Source organism: Corvus hawaiiensis, chromosome 2 (assembly GCF_020740725.1).
Source record: "Corvus hawaiiensis isolate bCorHaw1 chromosome 2, bCorHaw1.pri.cur, whole genome shotgun sequence".
Lineage (NCBI taxonomy): Eukaryota > Metazoa > Chordata > Aves > Passeriformes > Corvidae > Corvus > Corvus hawaiiensis.
In genome coordinates this window covers 70360609-70378127 of record NC_063214.1, presented here as the reverse complement: position 1 = coordinate 70378127, position 17519 = coordinate 70360609, and the positions used below count along the sequence as shown (strand labels likewise).

The 17519-nt window shown below is 35.1% G+C and overlaps 1 protein-coding gene across 6 annotated transcripts in view; it reads left to right on the top strand.

Annotated features, from left to right (window-relative positions):
- Positions 1 to 17519, top strand: part of DACH1 (dachshund family transcription factor 1) — a 359657-nt gene that overhangs the window by 220911 nt on the left and 121227 nt on the right. The window lies entirely within an intron of this gene.

Genomic DNA, 17519 nt, shown 5'->3' with positions numbered 1-17519 from the left:
TATTATATGTGCATTAAGTAATTATTATCTTAAGAATATTGCATTTGCTTGAAGTATAAAATCCACTGTAAAAAAATAGCTTAACCAGGGCTCATTGCAGTCTGATTTACACAGCTAGAAGTCCACATTGCCTTTTTCTTGCAGACATTTTGTACTTACATTGCTGAAGCCCTTCTCTACCATGGCAGAAAATGTATAGCTTATGAAATAAACCCTGTCATTTAGGTTTATTATTTTATTTGTGTATTTTTATGTCTACTTTAAATATCTGGTAGCAAAGATACAGCAGTATAATATACATAACAGCTGAGTGAAATCAATAGCCACAGATTTTAGTAACCCATATGAATAAGGAAGTTTACTTTTATCAGGTGACCACGAACAATCCATTCTGCACCACCTAAGTGTTATTTCGACTTTAATAGACTAAGATCTTGGTGTCCCCTGGGAGGAAAGACAGTATAAATACACGCATAACAAATGTGGTCCTTGAACTTTTATACATCTGCGTGCATTGGTACATGCCAAACATAACATACGCCAGCTTATTCACCTTCAGGCTTCTGCAGGGGCTGTTAGGTTGTATAATCTGCAGCGGATACATATGGAAAGCCTTTTCTTGTCCAGGTCCCAGGCCAGCTCTACAAGAGGCTCTGCTTTGGTGGAGAACAAAGTGGTGATAGTGGTTCCTTGTGAGCTTGGCTCTTTCTGGGTATGAGAGACGAGCACGCTGAACCACAAAGATATACCCTTTCTGCAGCCCATGAAGCAAATCTGTCCCTGTGCATGCTCCACACAGGTAGTGTGGGTAAGGGCAGGAAAAAATTCAGTAAGGTCTTAATTTCCTCTGTCATGAGAATAGGAGAAACCTGTCAAGCCCACCCAAACAGCAGTCTGCATGTTTGTATAGTACATATAGACTCTGGGATAGGTACAGAACTGTTGCAAGCCATTTGCCTGAAAAATAATATTTTGACACTACTGTGCTTGTAATCTTCTTTCTTAAGGTTTAGAACAAAGCTTCACAACATTGTAAAACCTAGTCAACAGAGGTAAATAAACCCAGGGTAAATGTCCAGCTGCACCCCAGAAGCCTGAGGTCACTGGCAGGGCTGGAAGTATGGTCATGTCTGGGGAGGTGTCCCTCAGATGGTAGTGCTCACTCAGTCACAGGGACATCCACCTAATTTGGGATATTACATCACACTACTGCAAGAAGCAGGAATTTTTTTTTAATCTGAACTGAGATACTAAAATCATCATGTATTTGTAGCAGAGATTTTAAAGAAGTATGAATGATATCAGGATAGGTGATACAATTGCAAGATTTGACAACACCGTAGGTGGCACAAACATTTGGCTTTAGCTACCTTTAGATATTAAACACATTAAGCAAGAAATTTATGAGGAATTGATTTTTCTGAAGTGTCAGCTACCTCAGCTGGCACTTGTAATGTACCTTTTGTGCAAGTCACACTGTAAACTGAAATGCGAAGTACATATGGGTAGGAAATCCTTTTCCTGTGAATTGTCCGATCAGTCTTGCATTGTCTGAAATTACCATCACCACGTACTTGCCATATGTCATTTCATATGGGAAGATTGTGCAACTTTGAAGTAGCAGCACGAAACCTTTATTTTCTGTTGGTTACTTTAATCTGTCTGCTACTTTCTTTTCACAATATAATACCAAAGTGAGTCATGAGTCTTCTGCTAGTTAAGGACATGTGGATATTATCAGCAACATATGATAATGTATAATAAGTTTGGTTTAATGTAAGTACTGTTTTAAATTAATTAAAGACTAGGGAAAAGAGGACATGAATTACCTTTAGTAGTATCTGCAAATATAAACCATTCTGCAGTTTCTGTGTGTAGCAGACATCTATACTTAAAGAGTAAATGGTGAATAGGAATCCAACAACCAAAAAGCAGTTGCTGGGATGAAAGTCAAAATCAATCTTTGTATTTATAATTTGGTATTTCATCAGTGCCTTCAACCTTATTTGCCATAGCATGGTGATGTACAGTAAGAAATATCTTTGCACTTCAATTTAGTTTTAAAGTAATTGCATCCAGTAGATGCTTTGATGCAAAAAAGTATCATATAATCCATGTAATTATAGTTTCTGCCTATTCATTTATTAGCTACGTTTACAAGCAAGAAGTAGGTTTGTATGTTTTCAAAACATATGCTTGGTAAGCACTAAATCTAAGACTTATAAAAACATGATCAATATGTTCTAATTAATATTTGCTCTTTTCCTTAAGCTATTATAAGGATACTTAATGCACAGCCTAAAATTAGAGTTGACAATTGCAAATACAACCCAACCAACATAGTAATAAAATCAATACTTACATTTCCCTTGGGGCCACTATTTACTGTTTGCAGTGCCATTTCCTTAATGGAATGGCAGTTATGTTTGCAGAAACCTTGTAACTACGATTTTTGTATTTTAACTAAAAGCAGCTTTCCTGAAGTAGTATGATTAAAAAAGAATCTGGAGTTGCTTTCAGAAAATTGCTGTAAACATTTTGCGGCCAGTTTTAACAAAGACTAAAAAGAAACATCTTTTCATCGTAAATGTCACTGAATTCTAAAATGAATTATTTGTAATGTTTAAAGACCTTTCAGTTGCATTGCAATAGATATTTGCCTTAATCTTAAAATACTTCCCTGATTTGTTTTTACTTTCATTTACTCGGTTCAAATTATTCTTAATCACTGAAAGCTCATTCCTGTGTGGAGGTCTGCAGTGTTCTCAAATTGTACAAGGGAGTCTGGCAGTTTATTTGACTTAGCAAATTAAAATAATGGAGGCAAGTATGAACTTTGAGATGAGTCATTGCAGCTGTTGCACAGATCTAATTCTAGTCTTTTAACTTGGTTCTTCTTTCACTGAAGTCTGCCATTATCTGGCAGGGCAGCAGGCGTTTCTGTGCCTTGCAGTGTAACTGTGTAGTACAGAAAGCATGCTATAGTTGACATTTATAGTGCACACAAGTGTCCTGTGTGTTTGCATATTCAGTAGAATATTTTGCTAATGATCTCTGACAAGAGGGATGAGCATCTGAGAGAAAATCAGTGAGTCATCATGCCTTCATAATTTGTTCCTTATGGGGCTCTGCTGACCATGCAGTGCTCTTGGCATAGCTGAAGTTTGGGGTAACAGGTTCTGTTGTACAACATGGCCACTTACTTGGGCTCAGCTGTCAGGGACTAACTATTAACTCCAATTGTTAACTAATTATTACATGTGATCATGTGACCTTTGATCATGTGACCTTATACCAAACTTCTGCTTTCGCTCCCATTCTGCAATTATTATTTTGAATAGCATTCGTAAGAGCAGGTCATTTGTAGTCTGTGTCAGTGTCTGATTATAGTCACTCCATGTGAAATGTCACCATTTCAGGATCTGCTTTCATTTCATTTGTTAGTGATATGGCAAAATTAAAAAAATTTAGAACGCAAAAGAAGTTTTGAAATATGGTAATTTGAAAGCATTGAACTTAGAAAAGTTTTTTTAGTGATGTAGAAATATACACATATAGAAAAATGTGTATTATATATCTAATAAATCCATAAACATATAAGACAAAATATAAACCAAAAGATGCTGAATTGAACTGAATTGAAAAAATACCAGAACAAAATGGAAGTTCAGGATTAGGTACTTCAGTCCAGTTCTGAATATTTTTACAATTTTTATGTTACAAGTGTTATTTAAATTGCAATGTTCCTTGTAACTTTTCTGTTAGGATGCTTTTAAAAATTATGTTGACATTTGTCTTTTAAATGTATATATAAGAATTGTTCAAATTTGTGTACATAGTACAGTTTATGTACACATAAACTATGACTATGTTTTCAGTAATCACTGTTATAATTTTGTAAAATTTTTATCTAAAATTTTATCAAAAATACCTGAGGGTCTTCCCTCAGGCCATTAGTCATTTTTCTAAGTTTCAATAGCAGCAATGACTCAGCTTCCACGGAGAACGAGTCAGGATAGAAACAGAAATATCTTTCAGTATTCAAATATTTTCATTTGCTTATAATACTTCTAAGCTTTGGAGGAAGGAATTAAAATTTGTCATTATGATGACACTAGAATACCTGGTTCTGATCACTTGAAAATCTGACAGAGTCTGACTAAGATAGAAATTTCTGCAATTGTGTTTCAAATGCCTATTAGACTTGTTTAGAAACTTGCTACTCTCCTGCATCTGCACTAGTATGGCCCAGACACTCATGTCTGTGAAACCTGCTCTCCAGCAGTTCTGCAAGAAAAGAACATTATTTTGGAACATTTAACTCCTGTTGCCTAAATGGTATTGGTACTAGCATTTTCAGCACTTGATACAGACATCAAGTTACCACAGAAGAAAGTCTTGCTGTTTGTTTTATGGATTTGGCAGATGTAATTCCATGCACTTTACTAATACAGTTCTTTATATCATCCTTCGAGGATACTGTTTCTGGACAAACTCACTAGATTGCCCAGAATAGGTTACTAAGAGCAAACTGGCTTCCACCCTACCGGTGAAAAACTTGATGTAGGTCTGATGGAAACTAGATTAATCCCATCATCAAAAAACAAACAAACAACCCATGTACTTTAAAGTTTGTCCCAGTATGATTTAATTCTTTGACGTTCAGCATTTGCTTATGCAAACCTGCAGTATTTAGTGGCATCAGCAAACTTTGTTTCATTAATATTTAGCCAAAGCAATTGTGTGCACAGAATCCTAGACCCATTCAAGGAAACATATTTTGAAACAGGATATTGAAAATAAAGTCCATAGGACAACAAAAGTCAGCTTACATGCTGATGTCAGCATTTGTGTGTGTTGATAAAGCCAAGCTCTTTCCATGATAAAGATAAATTCATATCCAAATCTTTAATAAAAAACAAATGATGTTAGCTATTCACATTAAAGTCAGAAGCGTCTTTGTACCTCTTCCCAGAGACTCAATTGTAAGGAACAAAAGTTACGTCCTGTTAAGAAAAAAAAATTAATCACTCAAGTTATTACATAGGGTGTGCTGTATATTCCAGGTCCAAGCTTTATACTGAAGCCTTTGAAGAGGCTGCCCATACCTACCAAATGTTGTAATTGATACAGAATCACTGCTATACAACAGCTGCAATAACAAGGTGCTGCTGCCTTTACTTTAATCTACCTCTCTTTCTGCCAGTTTATTATGTTTTGAATTTATTCTTTTGTAGATCTGTGAGCTATCTTTCTTATGGAAATTAATCTTTTTAAAAGATTTGTACTCTCATTTTCAAACACTAATACATTCATTCAAGTATCCCATTATTCAGAACCAGCTGGCTTTTTATCTAGTGATATTTACTTCAAAAAGCCAAGTTAAATGGTATCATAGATTAATTCTCAGGGCACAGGAAAGCTTTTTTAGAGAAAAAGAGATTTGGTAATTACTTAGACTATCGCAATAAAATCACAGAACATGTCAAAAATGCGTTATATAATCTGTCATAATACGAAGCTTCAAAAAAAAAGTTAATTCACTGAATTGAATCTAATATGTAGCATCAGTATATGATTTTTAAGTGGAACATTAAGTAAGGATAAAACTTTGCTGTGATTTATAATAAGCTATGTCATGATTTTTAGTTATGTATTTTTTCTTTGGAGAAAGCACTGAAACTTCGAAAAGGGCATTATCCACTGAAATTTCTTACATAAATCAAACTGGAAATAAGACACATTTTACAATTCAATTTAAGATCCCACAGAGACAATAATGTTGCAAGCTGTGCATTTTGCAGAGTAATATAGTAATGTCTAGTTTGCATTTTTGAAAAACCAAATTAATCACACTTTATTGAATATGTTGAAGCAAACCTAAAATTCATCTATTATTAAAAAACTTGTGCAACAAACACAAACTATATTTTATACATAAAGGACAAACTCATTTATTCATTAGGTTAAAACACTTGGAGTTTGCATTTTGTAGCTACTAAAGAAGTGACATTTGCTATCTGTTCTCTTTTTTAAATTTTTCAAGGCATTGTGTTCAGACTAATCTGCTTGAAAAATTGTACTAATACTTTAACACAGTGTCAATCCTGAAGACTGCGCAGAAATCCCTGTGGAAACTAAGAGATGTCTCTTAATATTTAAATTTTCTTTTTCAGTGAATCACTTTACAGGACAAATATTCTGTTATCATGTATCTCGTATTTAAGTAACATATTTTATCCCTTGAAAGATTAGCCACAAGATAATAAACTTTTTAGCCAGTTTTTAGCATTTGTACATCCTCTGAGCTAACATGCCTAGGCACTACTTTGAATTAGGACGTGTATCTTCGTGCTGTTGTGTTCAGACTGGTACATCAAAGCAACCAGAATGAAATTTCGTCCTTAATCAAGTCTCACTGACTTCAATGGAAACAGTATTTCAGTCTTAACCTTTTAAAGGGAAAAATATTTTAAAATTATTTGTAGATGTTTTCCTGTTTTAGAATGTAATTGTGGAATTATATATTCTGTATCTTGTGGGGCATGCAAGCTGCATGCCAAATCTGTATGCCAAGTGTCAGGTGCTTCTACTTGTAATTCCATTTCTGAGAACACCACTCTAACTTATTCTGGCCTCTAGGCCAAATTTGAATTCTAGGATTTGGTTTCTGGGATAATTGTTGCCTGTTAGCGATTTGTCTGTGCTTTCATGTCTTGATGATTTAAAAGCGAGAAATGCAGCTTTTTATTTTTGTTGGAAATCTATATTGACTGTACACTAGAGAGATGGTTTCGGAAAACAAGGCTTCTGACAAAATGTTCACTTTCATTTTAGAGAAACAAAAATCTTAAATCAGAATAAAAAATTTTTAGAATTTGAAAAAAATATGTCATAAATTTTCCTGAATCATCAGGAAAACTTCTGGCCCTTGTCCAATATTTTAGTTCAAGGTCTAAGCCTAAACAGTTTTTAATCTAAAATGAACATGTTTGTTTGTTTGTTTTAAGCAGCACAAAACGAATTCTAGTTTTACTAGATCCAGTAGTAGAAAAATTTCAAGCAACTTTCAGGTTTTTGGCCATCATAGTGGAAACCAGATCTCCAGCTGAGGTGTTTTTGTTTTGAGGAACTTAGGATGAGTGATAACCTACAAATAGCTAATACAAGCCCCCCAACCATGGCAGAGGCATGGAACTACATGATCTTTAAGGTCCCTTCCAACCCAAATCATTCTATGATTCTATCATTCTACGCTGAGCTGATTAATGTAAATTGCTAATGTATGATGGTACCGTCTTGTTTGTAGGGCTTAAGTCTGAGGGACTCAATACACAGAAACATCTTTATCCATTGGGTGTGCAGTGGACTGAACAAAGGTTTCTGAGAAGGCATCTAGCCCAACTTGTTATTACATAATAGCCACCAGTTATACACTGGTCAAAACTTTTTCAGACCAGTTCAGACTTGCAAGAGACTTTGGAACAGAGGTCATCTTTCTCAAACTTGTACCCACAGCTCTGACCTGGAGAACATTGTCACTAATTGAGTCAAGGCAGGGTGAAGAAAAAATACTTTTTGGCTACCTATTTTCTCTCCTGTTATGTAACTCCCCTCATCTCTGATCAGATAAATTATTTATCATGAAGAAAGATTGATGGAGCTGGGAAGCATAGTAAGATGTGTGTTTATGTCTTTTTCTGCTCATAGAAAGAATGTAACATTCTGATTTTTACTAAATGAGATCTGGATGCAGATACCTTTCTAGGAATTTTGTCTAAGACACAGTTAAAGAAATTGTTTGAAGTACACTTAAAAGGTGTGTGCGTTTTTCACAAATCAGTTTGATATAAGACACAGGAATGACTACAATGAATAAAATTCATGTGGGCTTGGTAAAGTTCAGAGTACTAAATCTTGGTATAATAGCTTAGGTGAACTTCCTTGTCCTAGAACTATTACAGAAAAAAAAAAGTGGCAACTGTAAAGCCAATATTGAATAAATTATCATAACATGCTATCATTTAGTGACAATAGGCTTTTTTTGTCAAACACTGGCTGGACACTTTTGTCTCTTCACATTAGGTGAAAATTTTTGCCACTGGAGATAGTTATTGGTAACAACGATTGAGAGATCTCTTGGAGTAAATAAATATTTTGTGTTAAATAACTTTCTTTCCATTTTAAAAAGAAACAAAAATATAAAAATAAATTAGAAAGTAATAACACCCTCCTTTCCCCCAGATCACAAAAATCCAAAGAAATATTTGAGAAATTTGCTGTTTAAGATGTATCACTTTCACATTCCTACCCTCAATCCAATTTCATACTTTTAGCTGCCTTTGTGTGAAGATTTTACCTTTGATCATTTTGTAAGTCAGAAAAAAACCAGCAGCAGTTCTGAGTAGGGTATCAATACATAAATAGAGAATGTTGGTAGAGTAAATCTCACAGAGAAAATGATCCTTTTTGGCATAAACAACAGCAATTGTGAGAAGCAATTAAAACAGGTATGCAATTATATGTAGATCTTTCTTACTGAGGGAAATTCCTTGTAGTTGGTTGTCTGTGTATATGTACTGTTTCTTTCAGTATTTTCACGCTATAAGCCCTTTGGGGCCAGGAGTGTCCACCTGCTCTAGCTGTCACATATTATTACTACTACTGTTATTACTAGTCATACTAGTTGTCACTTTTTTCACTGTCATCCTGAGAAAACAATAAATCATGTGCAGAAACAGTTTCAGCAGTCCTGAAACAGGACTCAGGATCCATAAACTCTTAGGTAAGATTTCCTCCTTTAGGTAACGGAATGTTACAGTCATCTGTCTTGGGACATGGAACTACGCAAAAAAACCTAAAGGCTTAAGTGTACAACGAAGTTACTGTAGCATAAGGAAATGCTGAATATCAGCTGAGATGTAATAACGATTCTCGCTCTGCGCCGAACACAAGAAAATGTATGTGTTACTCTTGAACGAAAGAAGCACAGTATGATTCCTTTGAGACCCAAGCCTATTACATGTTGCAAATTTACAAAAAGACTATATAAGACCTAAAAATTAGAGACTATATCAGAATGGTCATGAATCAAAGCTTCACAAGCAGCTCAAAAGTAAGAAAATTCCTCACAAAGCTTTGAGTTAGCACCTGCTTCCCAAAGGAGGGGGAAGTGGATCTGTGAGCCTCAGTGCTTGTGCAGCCTGCTGACTTTTCCAATGCAGTTTTTCAAGTGTGGAAGAGACACAGGATCGATTTGGAAACCTCTGTGTCCAGCCCCATGCTGCTCATGAAGCCAATATCTGGGCAAATATAAATCTCCTTTTCCCTGAATGGGAAACACAGCCATGTGCTCTGGAGAGTGCCTGAAACTTGCTGCAGCTGGTGGGGTTTCATGCAGCCAACTTGCAGTTGTTTTCCCAGCGAGCATAGGGATGTAATTGCTATGAGACCTTGCGATCAACTTTGCTTAAGACTGGATATTAATCTGTTGATTAATAAGGACTGATTTTTGATAATTTAGCCTTTCTTCCTAAGAAAACGACTAAAAAAATTCAGTGAGTAAAAATCTGAAGAATGATGTTCAAGAAGGCATTCTGTGTGCAATCTTTTAGAGCCCACATACCGTTAAGAGTTGGTGCAGCATTTGTGCTGGAAATTGAAATATTCCTCTTTAGTTCAGCAATTTTTTAAAAAAATCATCAATAAACATGATTACATGTAATATGTCAACCTCCCTGCTTTGCATTTTCATCCCTGGTTCATCTTCTTTGGAACAGATTGAACATGATTTTACAGAGGCCTTCTTGCTTTTAATTTCAGTGCTTTCAAGCCTAATATATCTTGCTTCTCTTATTTTTTCATATTGCAACACAGCTGAAACAGGTGAGGGAAAGTGTGGACAAACTAACAATTAAGTCTATTTACTAGAAGGTATTAGGAAACTTAGCATTCTCACTTTATGCATTTTGTCTATGCAATTAATTTTTGCACTTCAGTGTATTTATGAGGATTGTTTAGTATTTGTTTTTCTTAGTTTATTGTTTATACAGAACTGTCAGCCATACTTAGATATTCTGAAAATCTGCAGGACTTTTCTTCTTGAGTTAAAGGGGCAGTAATAAGATTACTATTTCTCAAAACTTTTTGAGAATTTTTTTTAGTAAAGATAAAGAAAAGGGGGAAGACAAGCTACTGAATACATACATGGTATATTGCCTTGGTTTACTTTGTTTGTTTCTGAGCACTGCTAATATAGAATTAGAGGCTGTAAAACGCATGACTAGAGGTAGTAAGGATCAAAAATCAGGGTCCATATCAACTGAGAAATTGCCTGTATCAGACCAGTGAAGATAGTATTATCATGAATTCCCATCCAAATCCATATTTTCAGGAAAGCTTAGGCACTTACTCGTAGGCATGAATCACTCAGAAGCTCGAACTTACGTCTCTCATTGTGGACAAGTTTCTGGACCTGTCTATTTTAGTTTCCACTGTATTAAAAAGGAAACTGATTATACTGAGTCTGTTACACTGATTATACAGAGCAACAAATTGAATGAGGATAACTTCGTTCTTTATAAACTGAAGTAACAGGATCTTACTATAGAAAAACTTAAACCCATATTTTTCAGAAAATGATCTAAACATGTTGTTATAGACAAGTCAGCCAGGTGTATTCACTGTTAAGGAACTTACCTGTTCCTTAAGCAAACAGAAAATATTTGTATCCACAATTACATGCAATGACTATGTATAGTAATACATTAATTGTCTACTAAACGGGAAATTTTTGTATAAAAGCACATGCAAATGTAATCGAGATGTTTGCAAAATGCTTTGTGATGTTCATTGTGTTGAGAGATAAGGAAAATGTAGTTTTTCGTGGTTTTTGGTTGACTTCTAATGGTTCATCAGTCTTTATATTTTAAAAACTCTGCGTCAAAGGACTAGCTGTACTTCTAGCTTTCTGGTCTGAAGTTAACCTATTTACCCAGGGGTACAGGAAAATGGGGTCCAGTTTTTATTTTCCTCAACACAGTGCATACAACACATCTGACTTTTTGTTTCTTGATGATGTCCCAAATTTATTTTTGCATATTTAAAATTGCGTTGTTATCTTACAAGATCATATAACCATACAAATAAACTGGGTTTTGTCTATGAAATTAGTGCAAGTGAGATACTAGTAGAATGAGACAAATGGAAAATCTGTTTTTAGGTAAATGTCACACAGCCTGCAACTGAGTTGCTGAGCTTTCAGTTGTCTTGGACAGTTTCATTATTCATTAAATTGAATTTTAAAAAGCTTTTCCTGTGTTAATCTTTTTGGTGAAATAATGAAGGATTAGTATAAAATATCTATATTCTATGGGATTCATTGTAAGTGTGAAAAAATTATTTCACTTACTAACTTACATAAATTCAGTATTTCCTGATTAATGATTAGGCCTATACTCTCGTATTCAGCATTTAGAATTCAATCTTATTTCCTGGAATTAACAGTCTCTGCTACAGTTTTTATTATCAGAACATAAATATGAAAAGTAAAGTGAGTACAAATTTGGCTTACGGTGCAAAGTGCAGTTATAATTTCTTTGCCATTGCCACAAAACAAGTATGCAATAAAATTAGTACAGTGAATGAAGCAGTCTACATGATTGAGACTACTACCTGTTTTTCAGATTGCTACTGTTGTCAACAAAGAAGAAATAATATGTAATTCCAAAGGTTCTTTTGGCTTCTTCTTTATATATTTCTGTAGGAAAATGTTTATCAGAGAATAGTGATTTCTTTGTTTTTTGTTGGGGTTTTCTTGTTTGGTTTTTTTTAAAATTTCCTGCTGTCATGATAATAAGCAGAACTACAAATACCAGACCCATCAGCCTACTATTTTAGAGAAAATTATGAAAATTTTTAATTAAGAGCCCATGTTGCTCAAGGCCTCTTTAAGAGCATAAACAGGATTATATAACCAAAAACCCCCAAAACAATGCAAAACTTTGTGAGGGGGTAGAAAAGAAAAGAAAAATCCTTATGGAAAGCCAAATACAAAGGGTTACAGAGAAGTCTTGGAAAACTCATTTTTCTATGTTGTAGTACTTCTTCTCCTGATCACTTTGTGGTCTCAGAAGAGGTGGCAATCCAAGTATCAATAATATTAGACAGATACTATTTACAAATGACAAAGGGTTTTTTTTTTTCCTTTAATGATGTAACAGTAACATAGAGATGAGAGAAAAATGCCTTTATCTGTAAATATGTGTCCTTTATACAGTCTCACAACACTCATACATTGCAGATAAATTGTACAGTTGATTTTAAGGAACTGAATTATACAGAAATCATATCACAAATTTATAACAATTCAAAGACTAAAGCAGCAGTATTTGATTTGGGAAGTTTATGAAATGGTTCCCTCACTGTCAGGAGGCTAAGATTACCAATTTTCAGCATGCTGATTATACATATTTTCCAGTGGACATAAATAGCCTGGATCGTTAATAGTCCACTTCAGAAAAATGAGCCAACACAGCTGATACTGATGCTTTGTTTGGTAATTGTTGCTGAGTTACAAATTGTTTCAGCAAACACAGAAGATAACAGAAAGATTAGGAGACTAAAAGGAGATCAGTAGCACAACAACAACAAAAAAAAATGTGGTTTGAGTTGTTAGTAGGAAATCAGACTCTTGTGTTTTGCTATGTGATATTCCTTGTGTGTATAATGGTACCTGAAACTATCCCTGAGCCAGGGCTGGGCTTCACTTGCCTAAAGACAGGCTTGTAGTGTTCTCTGGAATTCCATTAAATATCAAGTTTTCCACATGAAAGGAAGGGAAAGACCCAAGGGCCTGGCAGATAGCCTAATTTTAATTTCTAAAAACCACCTATAATCATGAAAAGTTTGACTTTGTTGCCCAGGCATAGATATATGCTACTAGCTTAGATACCCTCAAGTATCCTGCCTGATCTACACCCCCAGATAGCCTTGGGGTCTCCTGCAGGCACTGTGTAGTAGTCACCAACCCTGTAAGACCTGAATCAAATTGTTTTGGCCACCTCAGGTGTTGTGTGTTTAGGCTATTGAACTGAGTCTGAGAGAAGGGTCATCCTAGTCTGTGGAACCAGCAGATGCAGATTCAGCTGACCAAAGACAGGTCTGTCTCCCACAGAGTGAGTTCAGCAGTTCTCCAGAACCTGTTGGCTGGATCCCTGCTGACTATCACAGGAACTAAACTGTTCAGTTCACATTGTAGGAACTGAAATTTAAGCAACCTGAATCCTGATAGGGTCAGAATGAAAAAAGGAAAAGGAGTCTTCAAATAAGAGTAATGATTATAAAAACGAACCTGGTACATTTAGATCAGCGTTTGTGAGGCTGACATTGCACACTAGTTTTCTGCTTCATTTTCTTTTTCTTGGCTGTTTTACCTTCAAGTCCAGAATTGTTTCAATTTATTATTACCATCCTTAGCTACCTAATTGTGCTACTAATGAATTCAAATAATCCAGGCATCAGGCTTTTACAAACCCACTTCAGTGTACAAATAATAGTTTGTTGTGTAACTGCTGATTATGGGAGAAGGTAACTCACATTATGGAAAATATGTGCTGAAATGTTGGTGGTGAGGAAAGCAATGGATTCTGTACTATGCCTTTTAAACTGTGAAAAAGTATTGTCATTCTTGTTCCATCGGGTTGTCCATCATGAGTAAATGTGAGATATCTGAGCCTGGTTTTTAAGCATGTGTACTTACATTTGGAGCTTCATTTCAATTTTTTGAGTGCTTATATTAGCGCTATCACACATGAAATACATAGTTGGCTACCAAATTGCCTATTCAAGTACATATGTATGGGGTTTGAGCACTCAACATTAAGCATTTGCATTTCAAAATTGGATCCCTTGTGCTTGAAAGCCTTGAAAATGGTACTCTATGGTCAGCCTAGTGCAGCGTCAATTGAAATGCTGTTTGAATGCAATGTAGAGCTTCCAATTGCTGCTTCAGAAAGTGTTATGCTGAATCTGGAACACTTTGCATAATTTAATTAATTATGCCACTAAAAACTGATTTTCTCTCAATTTAAAGCAAACAGCTTTTATGAGGGTGAACTGCAGCACCCAGGGATATCAGGTGTCCAAGCTTTTAATCCTATTACAAAGACTTGACAACCACTGATGGAAACTGGAAAAACATAAGCCTCCAGCAGGGCAACAAGTGAAGAGGAAGAAGGCAACAGATTTTTAATACTCTTTGAAACCATTGTATGCATTAAATCAAAATCAAATGTAAAAAGTGACAGAACTGGTAGGTTGCACTTCATTGTGCAGACAGTGAATAGTGTCTAAGGAATAACACTTATTTTGCTTTGACATTAATGAAAATAACTGTTTCCTCCAAGAGGAAAAGTGTTCTGTTTAACTAGCATAAGAAAAACACAGTGGATGGCCAAGACTTTTGTATATTTGTATCTGTGTCTGTTCACTTAAAGTGTTCAGGAGCTCAATGGTCTGAAGTTTGAAAGTGGTTTCTAATGTTGTAGACTGGATTCTGTCTATAAATCATTTTCCATATAAGCAAATCTTAACAGACGATTCCAGACTACAAGTAATAAAAACACTTTCACTAAATGCTAGCCTTGATACTTCACTTTCTCAAGCTTGTCTTCTCTCTTCCAATTTATTATTGGGTTCAATATCATGCTAAAACAGTAGACACTGTAATTTTGAGGCAGAAAAGAGTACTGATTTAGAAAAGCTCTAATTTCTGAGCCACGTAAGCAGAGCCGTAATTGGCAAACTATGACTGACCTTGCAAAATTCGTTGACCAGGTTAGGAAGGGTCACAGAAGAATTGACTCCATCTCCATATCAAACACCAGCATGTAACATGAAATTAACTGCACTGTAGAAGTTCTTACTGATAAAAATAGGGAAAATATCTCATTACTGGGAATTCAGCACCCTATAAAATGCAAACATTTTCCTTATAGTGCTAACAAATAGTCATATAATTACTAATATATATTTATGTATTATTTGTATTCTTCCGATATCTATCTGAGATGGTACACCCGGCTTGAAGGGGAAACAGGAGTTAGTAGGGGTCACTGAAAGATCTTTAACCTAGATTTAAAGGGGGAAAGGGATAAAATCAAGCTCATAAGAGAGGTCTGGAAGAGGAACACCAGAGTTTGAAGGACAGTGTTTCAGCAAGGTCCTTTGCTCTGCCATCTCACTGGAGGTAGGGGATGGAGAGCTATATGGTGGCAAAGACTGCAAAGCGGGTTATTGATGTGTTAGAAATTGCGGAAGCACCTGACAATAGTCATGTAGGAATTAAGGCTTGTCTCCCCCAAAAAGATCAATGGTAGGATCAATAGGCCAATTGAAATGCATCTACAGCAATGCACACGGCATGGCCACCAGACAGGAAGAGCTGGAAGCCATTGTGCAGCAGGAAAACTATGGTGTAGTCGCCAGCATGAAGACTACACTGGGATGACTTCCACAAATGGAGTGCTGCAATGGGCTGCTATAAACTCTTCGGAAGGGATAGAGCAAAACAGGAGGGTGGGGTAGGGCTGTATGTTAGGGAGTGAAATATGTACATCATGATGGTAAAAAGCAGAAAATTAGAGAATATAAAATTCAAAGGAAAATAAAAAAAGATTTTTCCAGATAAGATTTAGCTGCTTCACTATGTGTTTAAAAGTATGTTCATGCTTTTTGAGAGTGTCTCAGTTCTCAAAATACAAGAAAACCTGTTCACTTGTCAGAGGTCATGAGATTCGAATAATGTATTTACCAGCTCAAGTATGTTCACTGCATAAAGGTTATGAAAATTTCTTGTAAAATAATAAAAGTACCTCATATAATTGATTCTCTTCATTGTTTCATAAAATTGCTTTGTTTGATTGCAGGAGACTTTGGACTGAATTTCCATTACCTGCTTCTGAACAATTTACACTGGGATTGAGACAGTATTGTGCTAATGAGTTAGAATTTATATTGAGCCTTAACTGTCTTCCTGAAGTAACTAGGGAAAGAAAATCATGGCAATAATGGAGTATTTTTCATTATAAACTATGTTGTACAGCTTTTACAATCAGGTTTTTAATAGATCTAGAGAAATTAAATTGGAATTCTACCAACTTCTGTGCTTTTGTCATCCAATGAAAATGATGGTAAAATATGTCAAGACTAATGGGCTTATCCCCTTTCCACTGAAGTAAGAAGGAGGTGGTATCATTCCTGTTGTTTTTCAGGCCCTGTTGTTCATTAAGGAGTAGGATGTATGTAGAAAAGCATGCAGAAAGATGCATTTTGCTATAATCCATAATGCTAAATAGAAGCTGAGTATAGATCAAATACGTCTTGACTTACATTATGCTAAAGTCCCTATCAAGAGATGCTCCCATGAAAATAGTAGACATTTTCAAAGTCAGGAGGTTGAAATTGTGCTCTACATGAAAAAGGAAGCAATCATATATTGCTGATGGATATATTAATACTGCTGAGAATGCATGCATATATCCATATTTATTAATATATTCAAACATTGTTTATTGATTGTTTATGGTAAATAAACTCATACGGTGAGTATATAGATTACTGTGCATGCATGAACATACATACACTCAATCTCAGCATTATACGTAAGTACACACCGAGAATAATACAGCTTGTCAGGTACAGAGATTTTAACCTTTTCATTTCATATAAATATACAAACTAATAATGAGATGTTAATTGTTATTGTCCTTTATACAGTGTATCTTATTGTCCTTTAATTGTATCTTAATTAATTCTATGGTTATTTGTTATGAGGAAGTCTGCAATAGTGAAAAAGGGTGTTTCTCAAATAAATGAATTATTTTTCATCTCAGTACTTGTTTGTCCACATTCTTCTTTGCTGTTAGTCTGTTCCACTAGCAGAAGACTGCAAGAATCAATGTAATCCCTTACATGTTAATAATATGAAATAAAAATTAAATATACAAAATACAATAATCAGCCAAGCACATATGCATGCATGTTGTTGCCCTCAATAAATTAAATTTTCAGTTACTTCACATGATGTTTATTTATTCGCAAATACAGGACACAATATAACTGTAGTTGAAGTTTTAATTGGCATAACAGGATTTTTTATTTTGTTAGACATTTTGCAGGCAAAAATATTCTCTCACACATTAAAGAAATGCCATATATAATTTTACTTTCTAAGGATAGGAAAAGTGTGTGTAAAATATACACAAAACACAGACTCATGTGAATGAGCATGACTCTAATACTTTTAGGTTTGCATGCTAGCTCTTAACTTTAAGAAGTTTTTCTTAATACCTCTTTCAGAGGGTGGGAAAAAACCCCAACCCTAAAGTCCTTTCCCCAACACACATACTAAAAAAAGAAAATAAAAAGAAATTGCCACTTGCAGAGAAGGTTAGAATGCTGGCCTTGCTTCCAAATTCAGAAATTGAAAATTTGGAGTCTTCATTCATCCAAATAATATA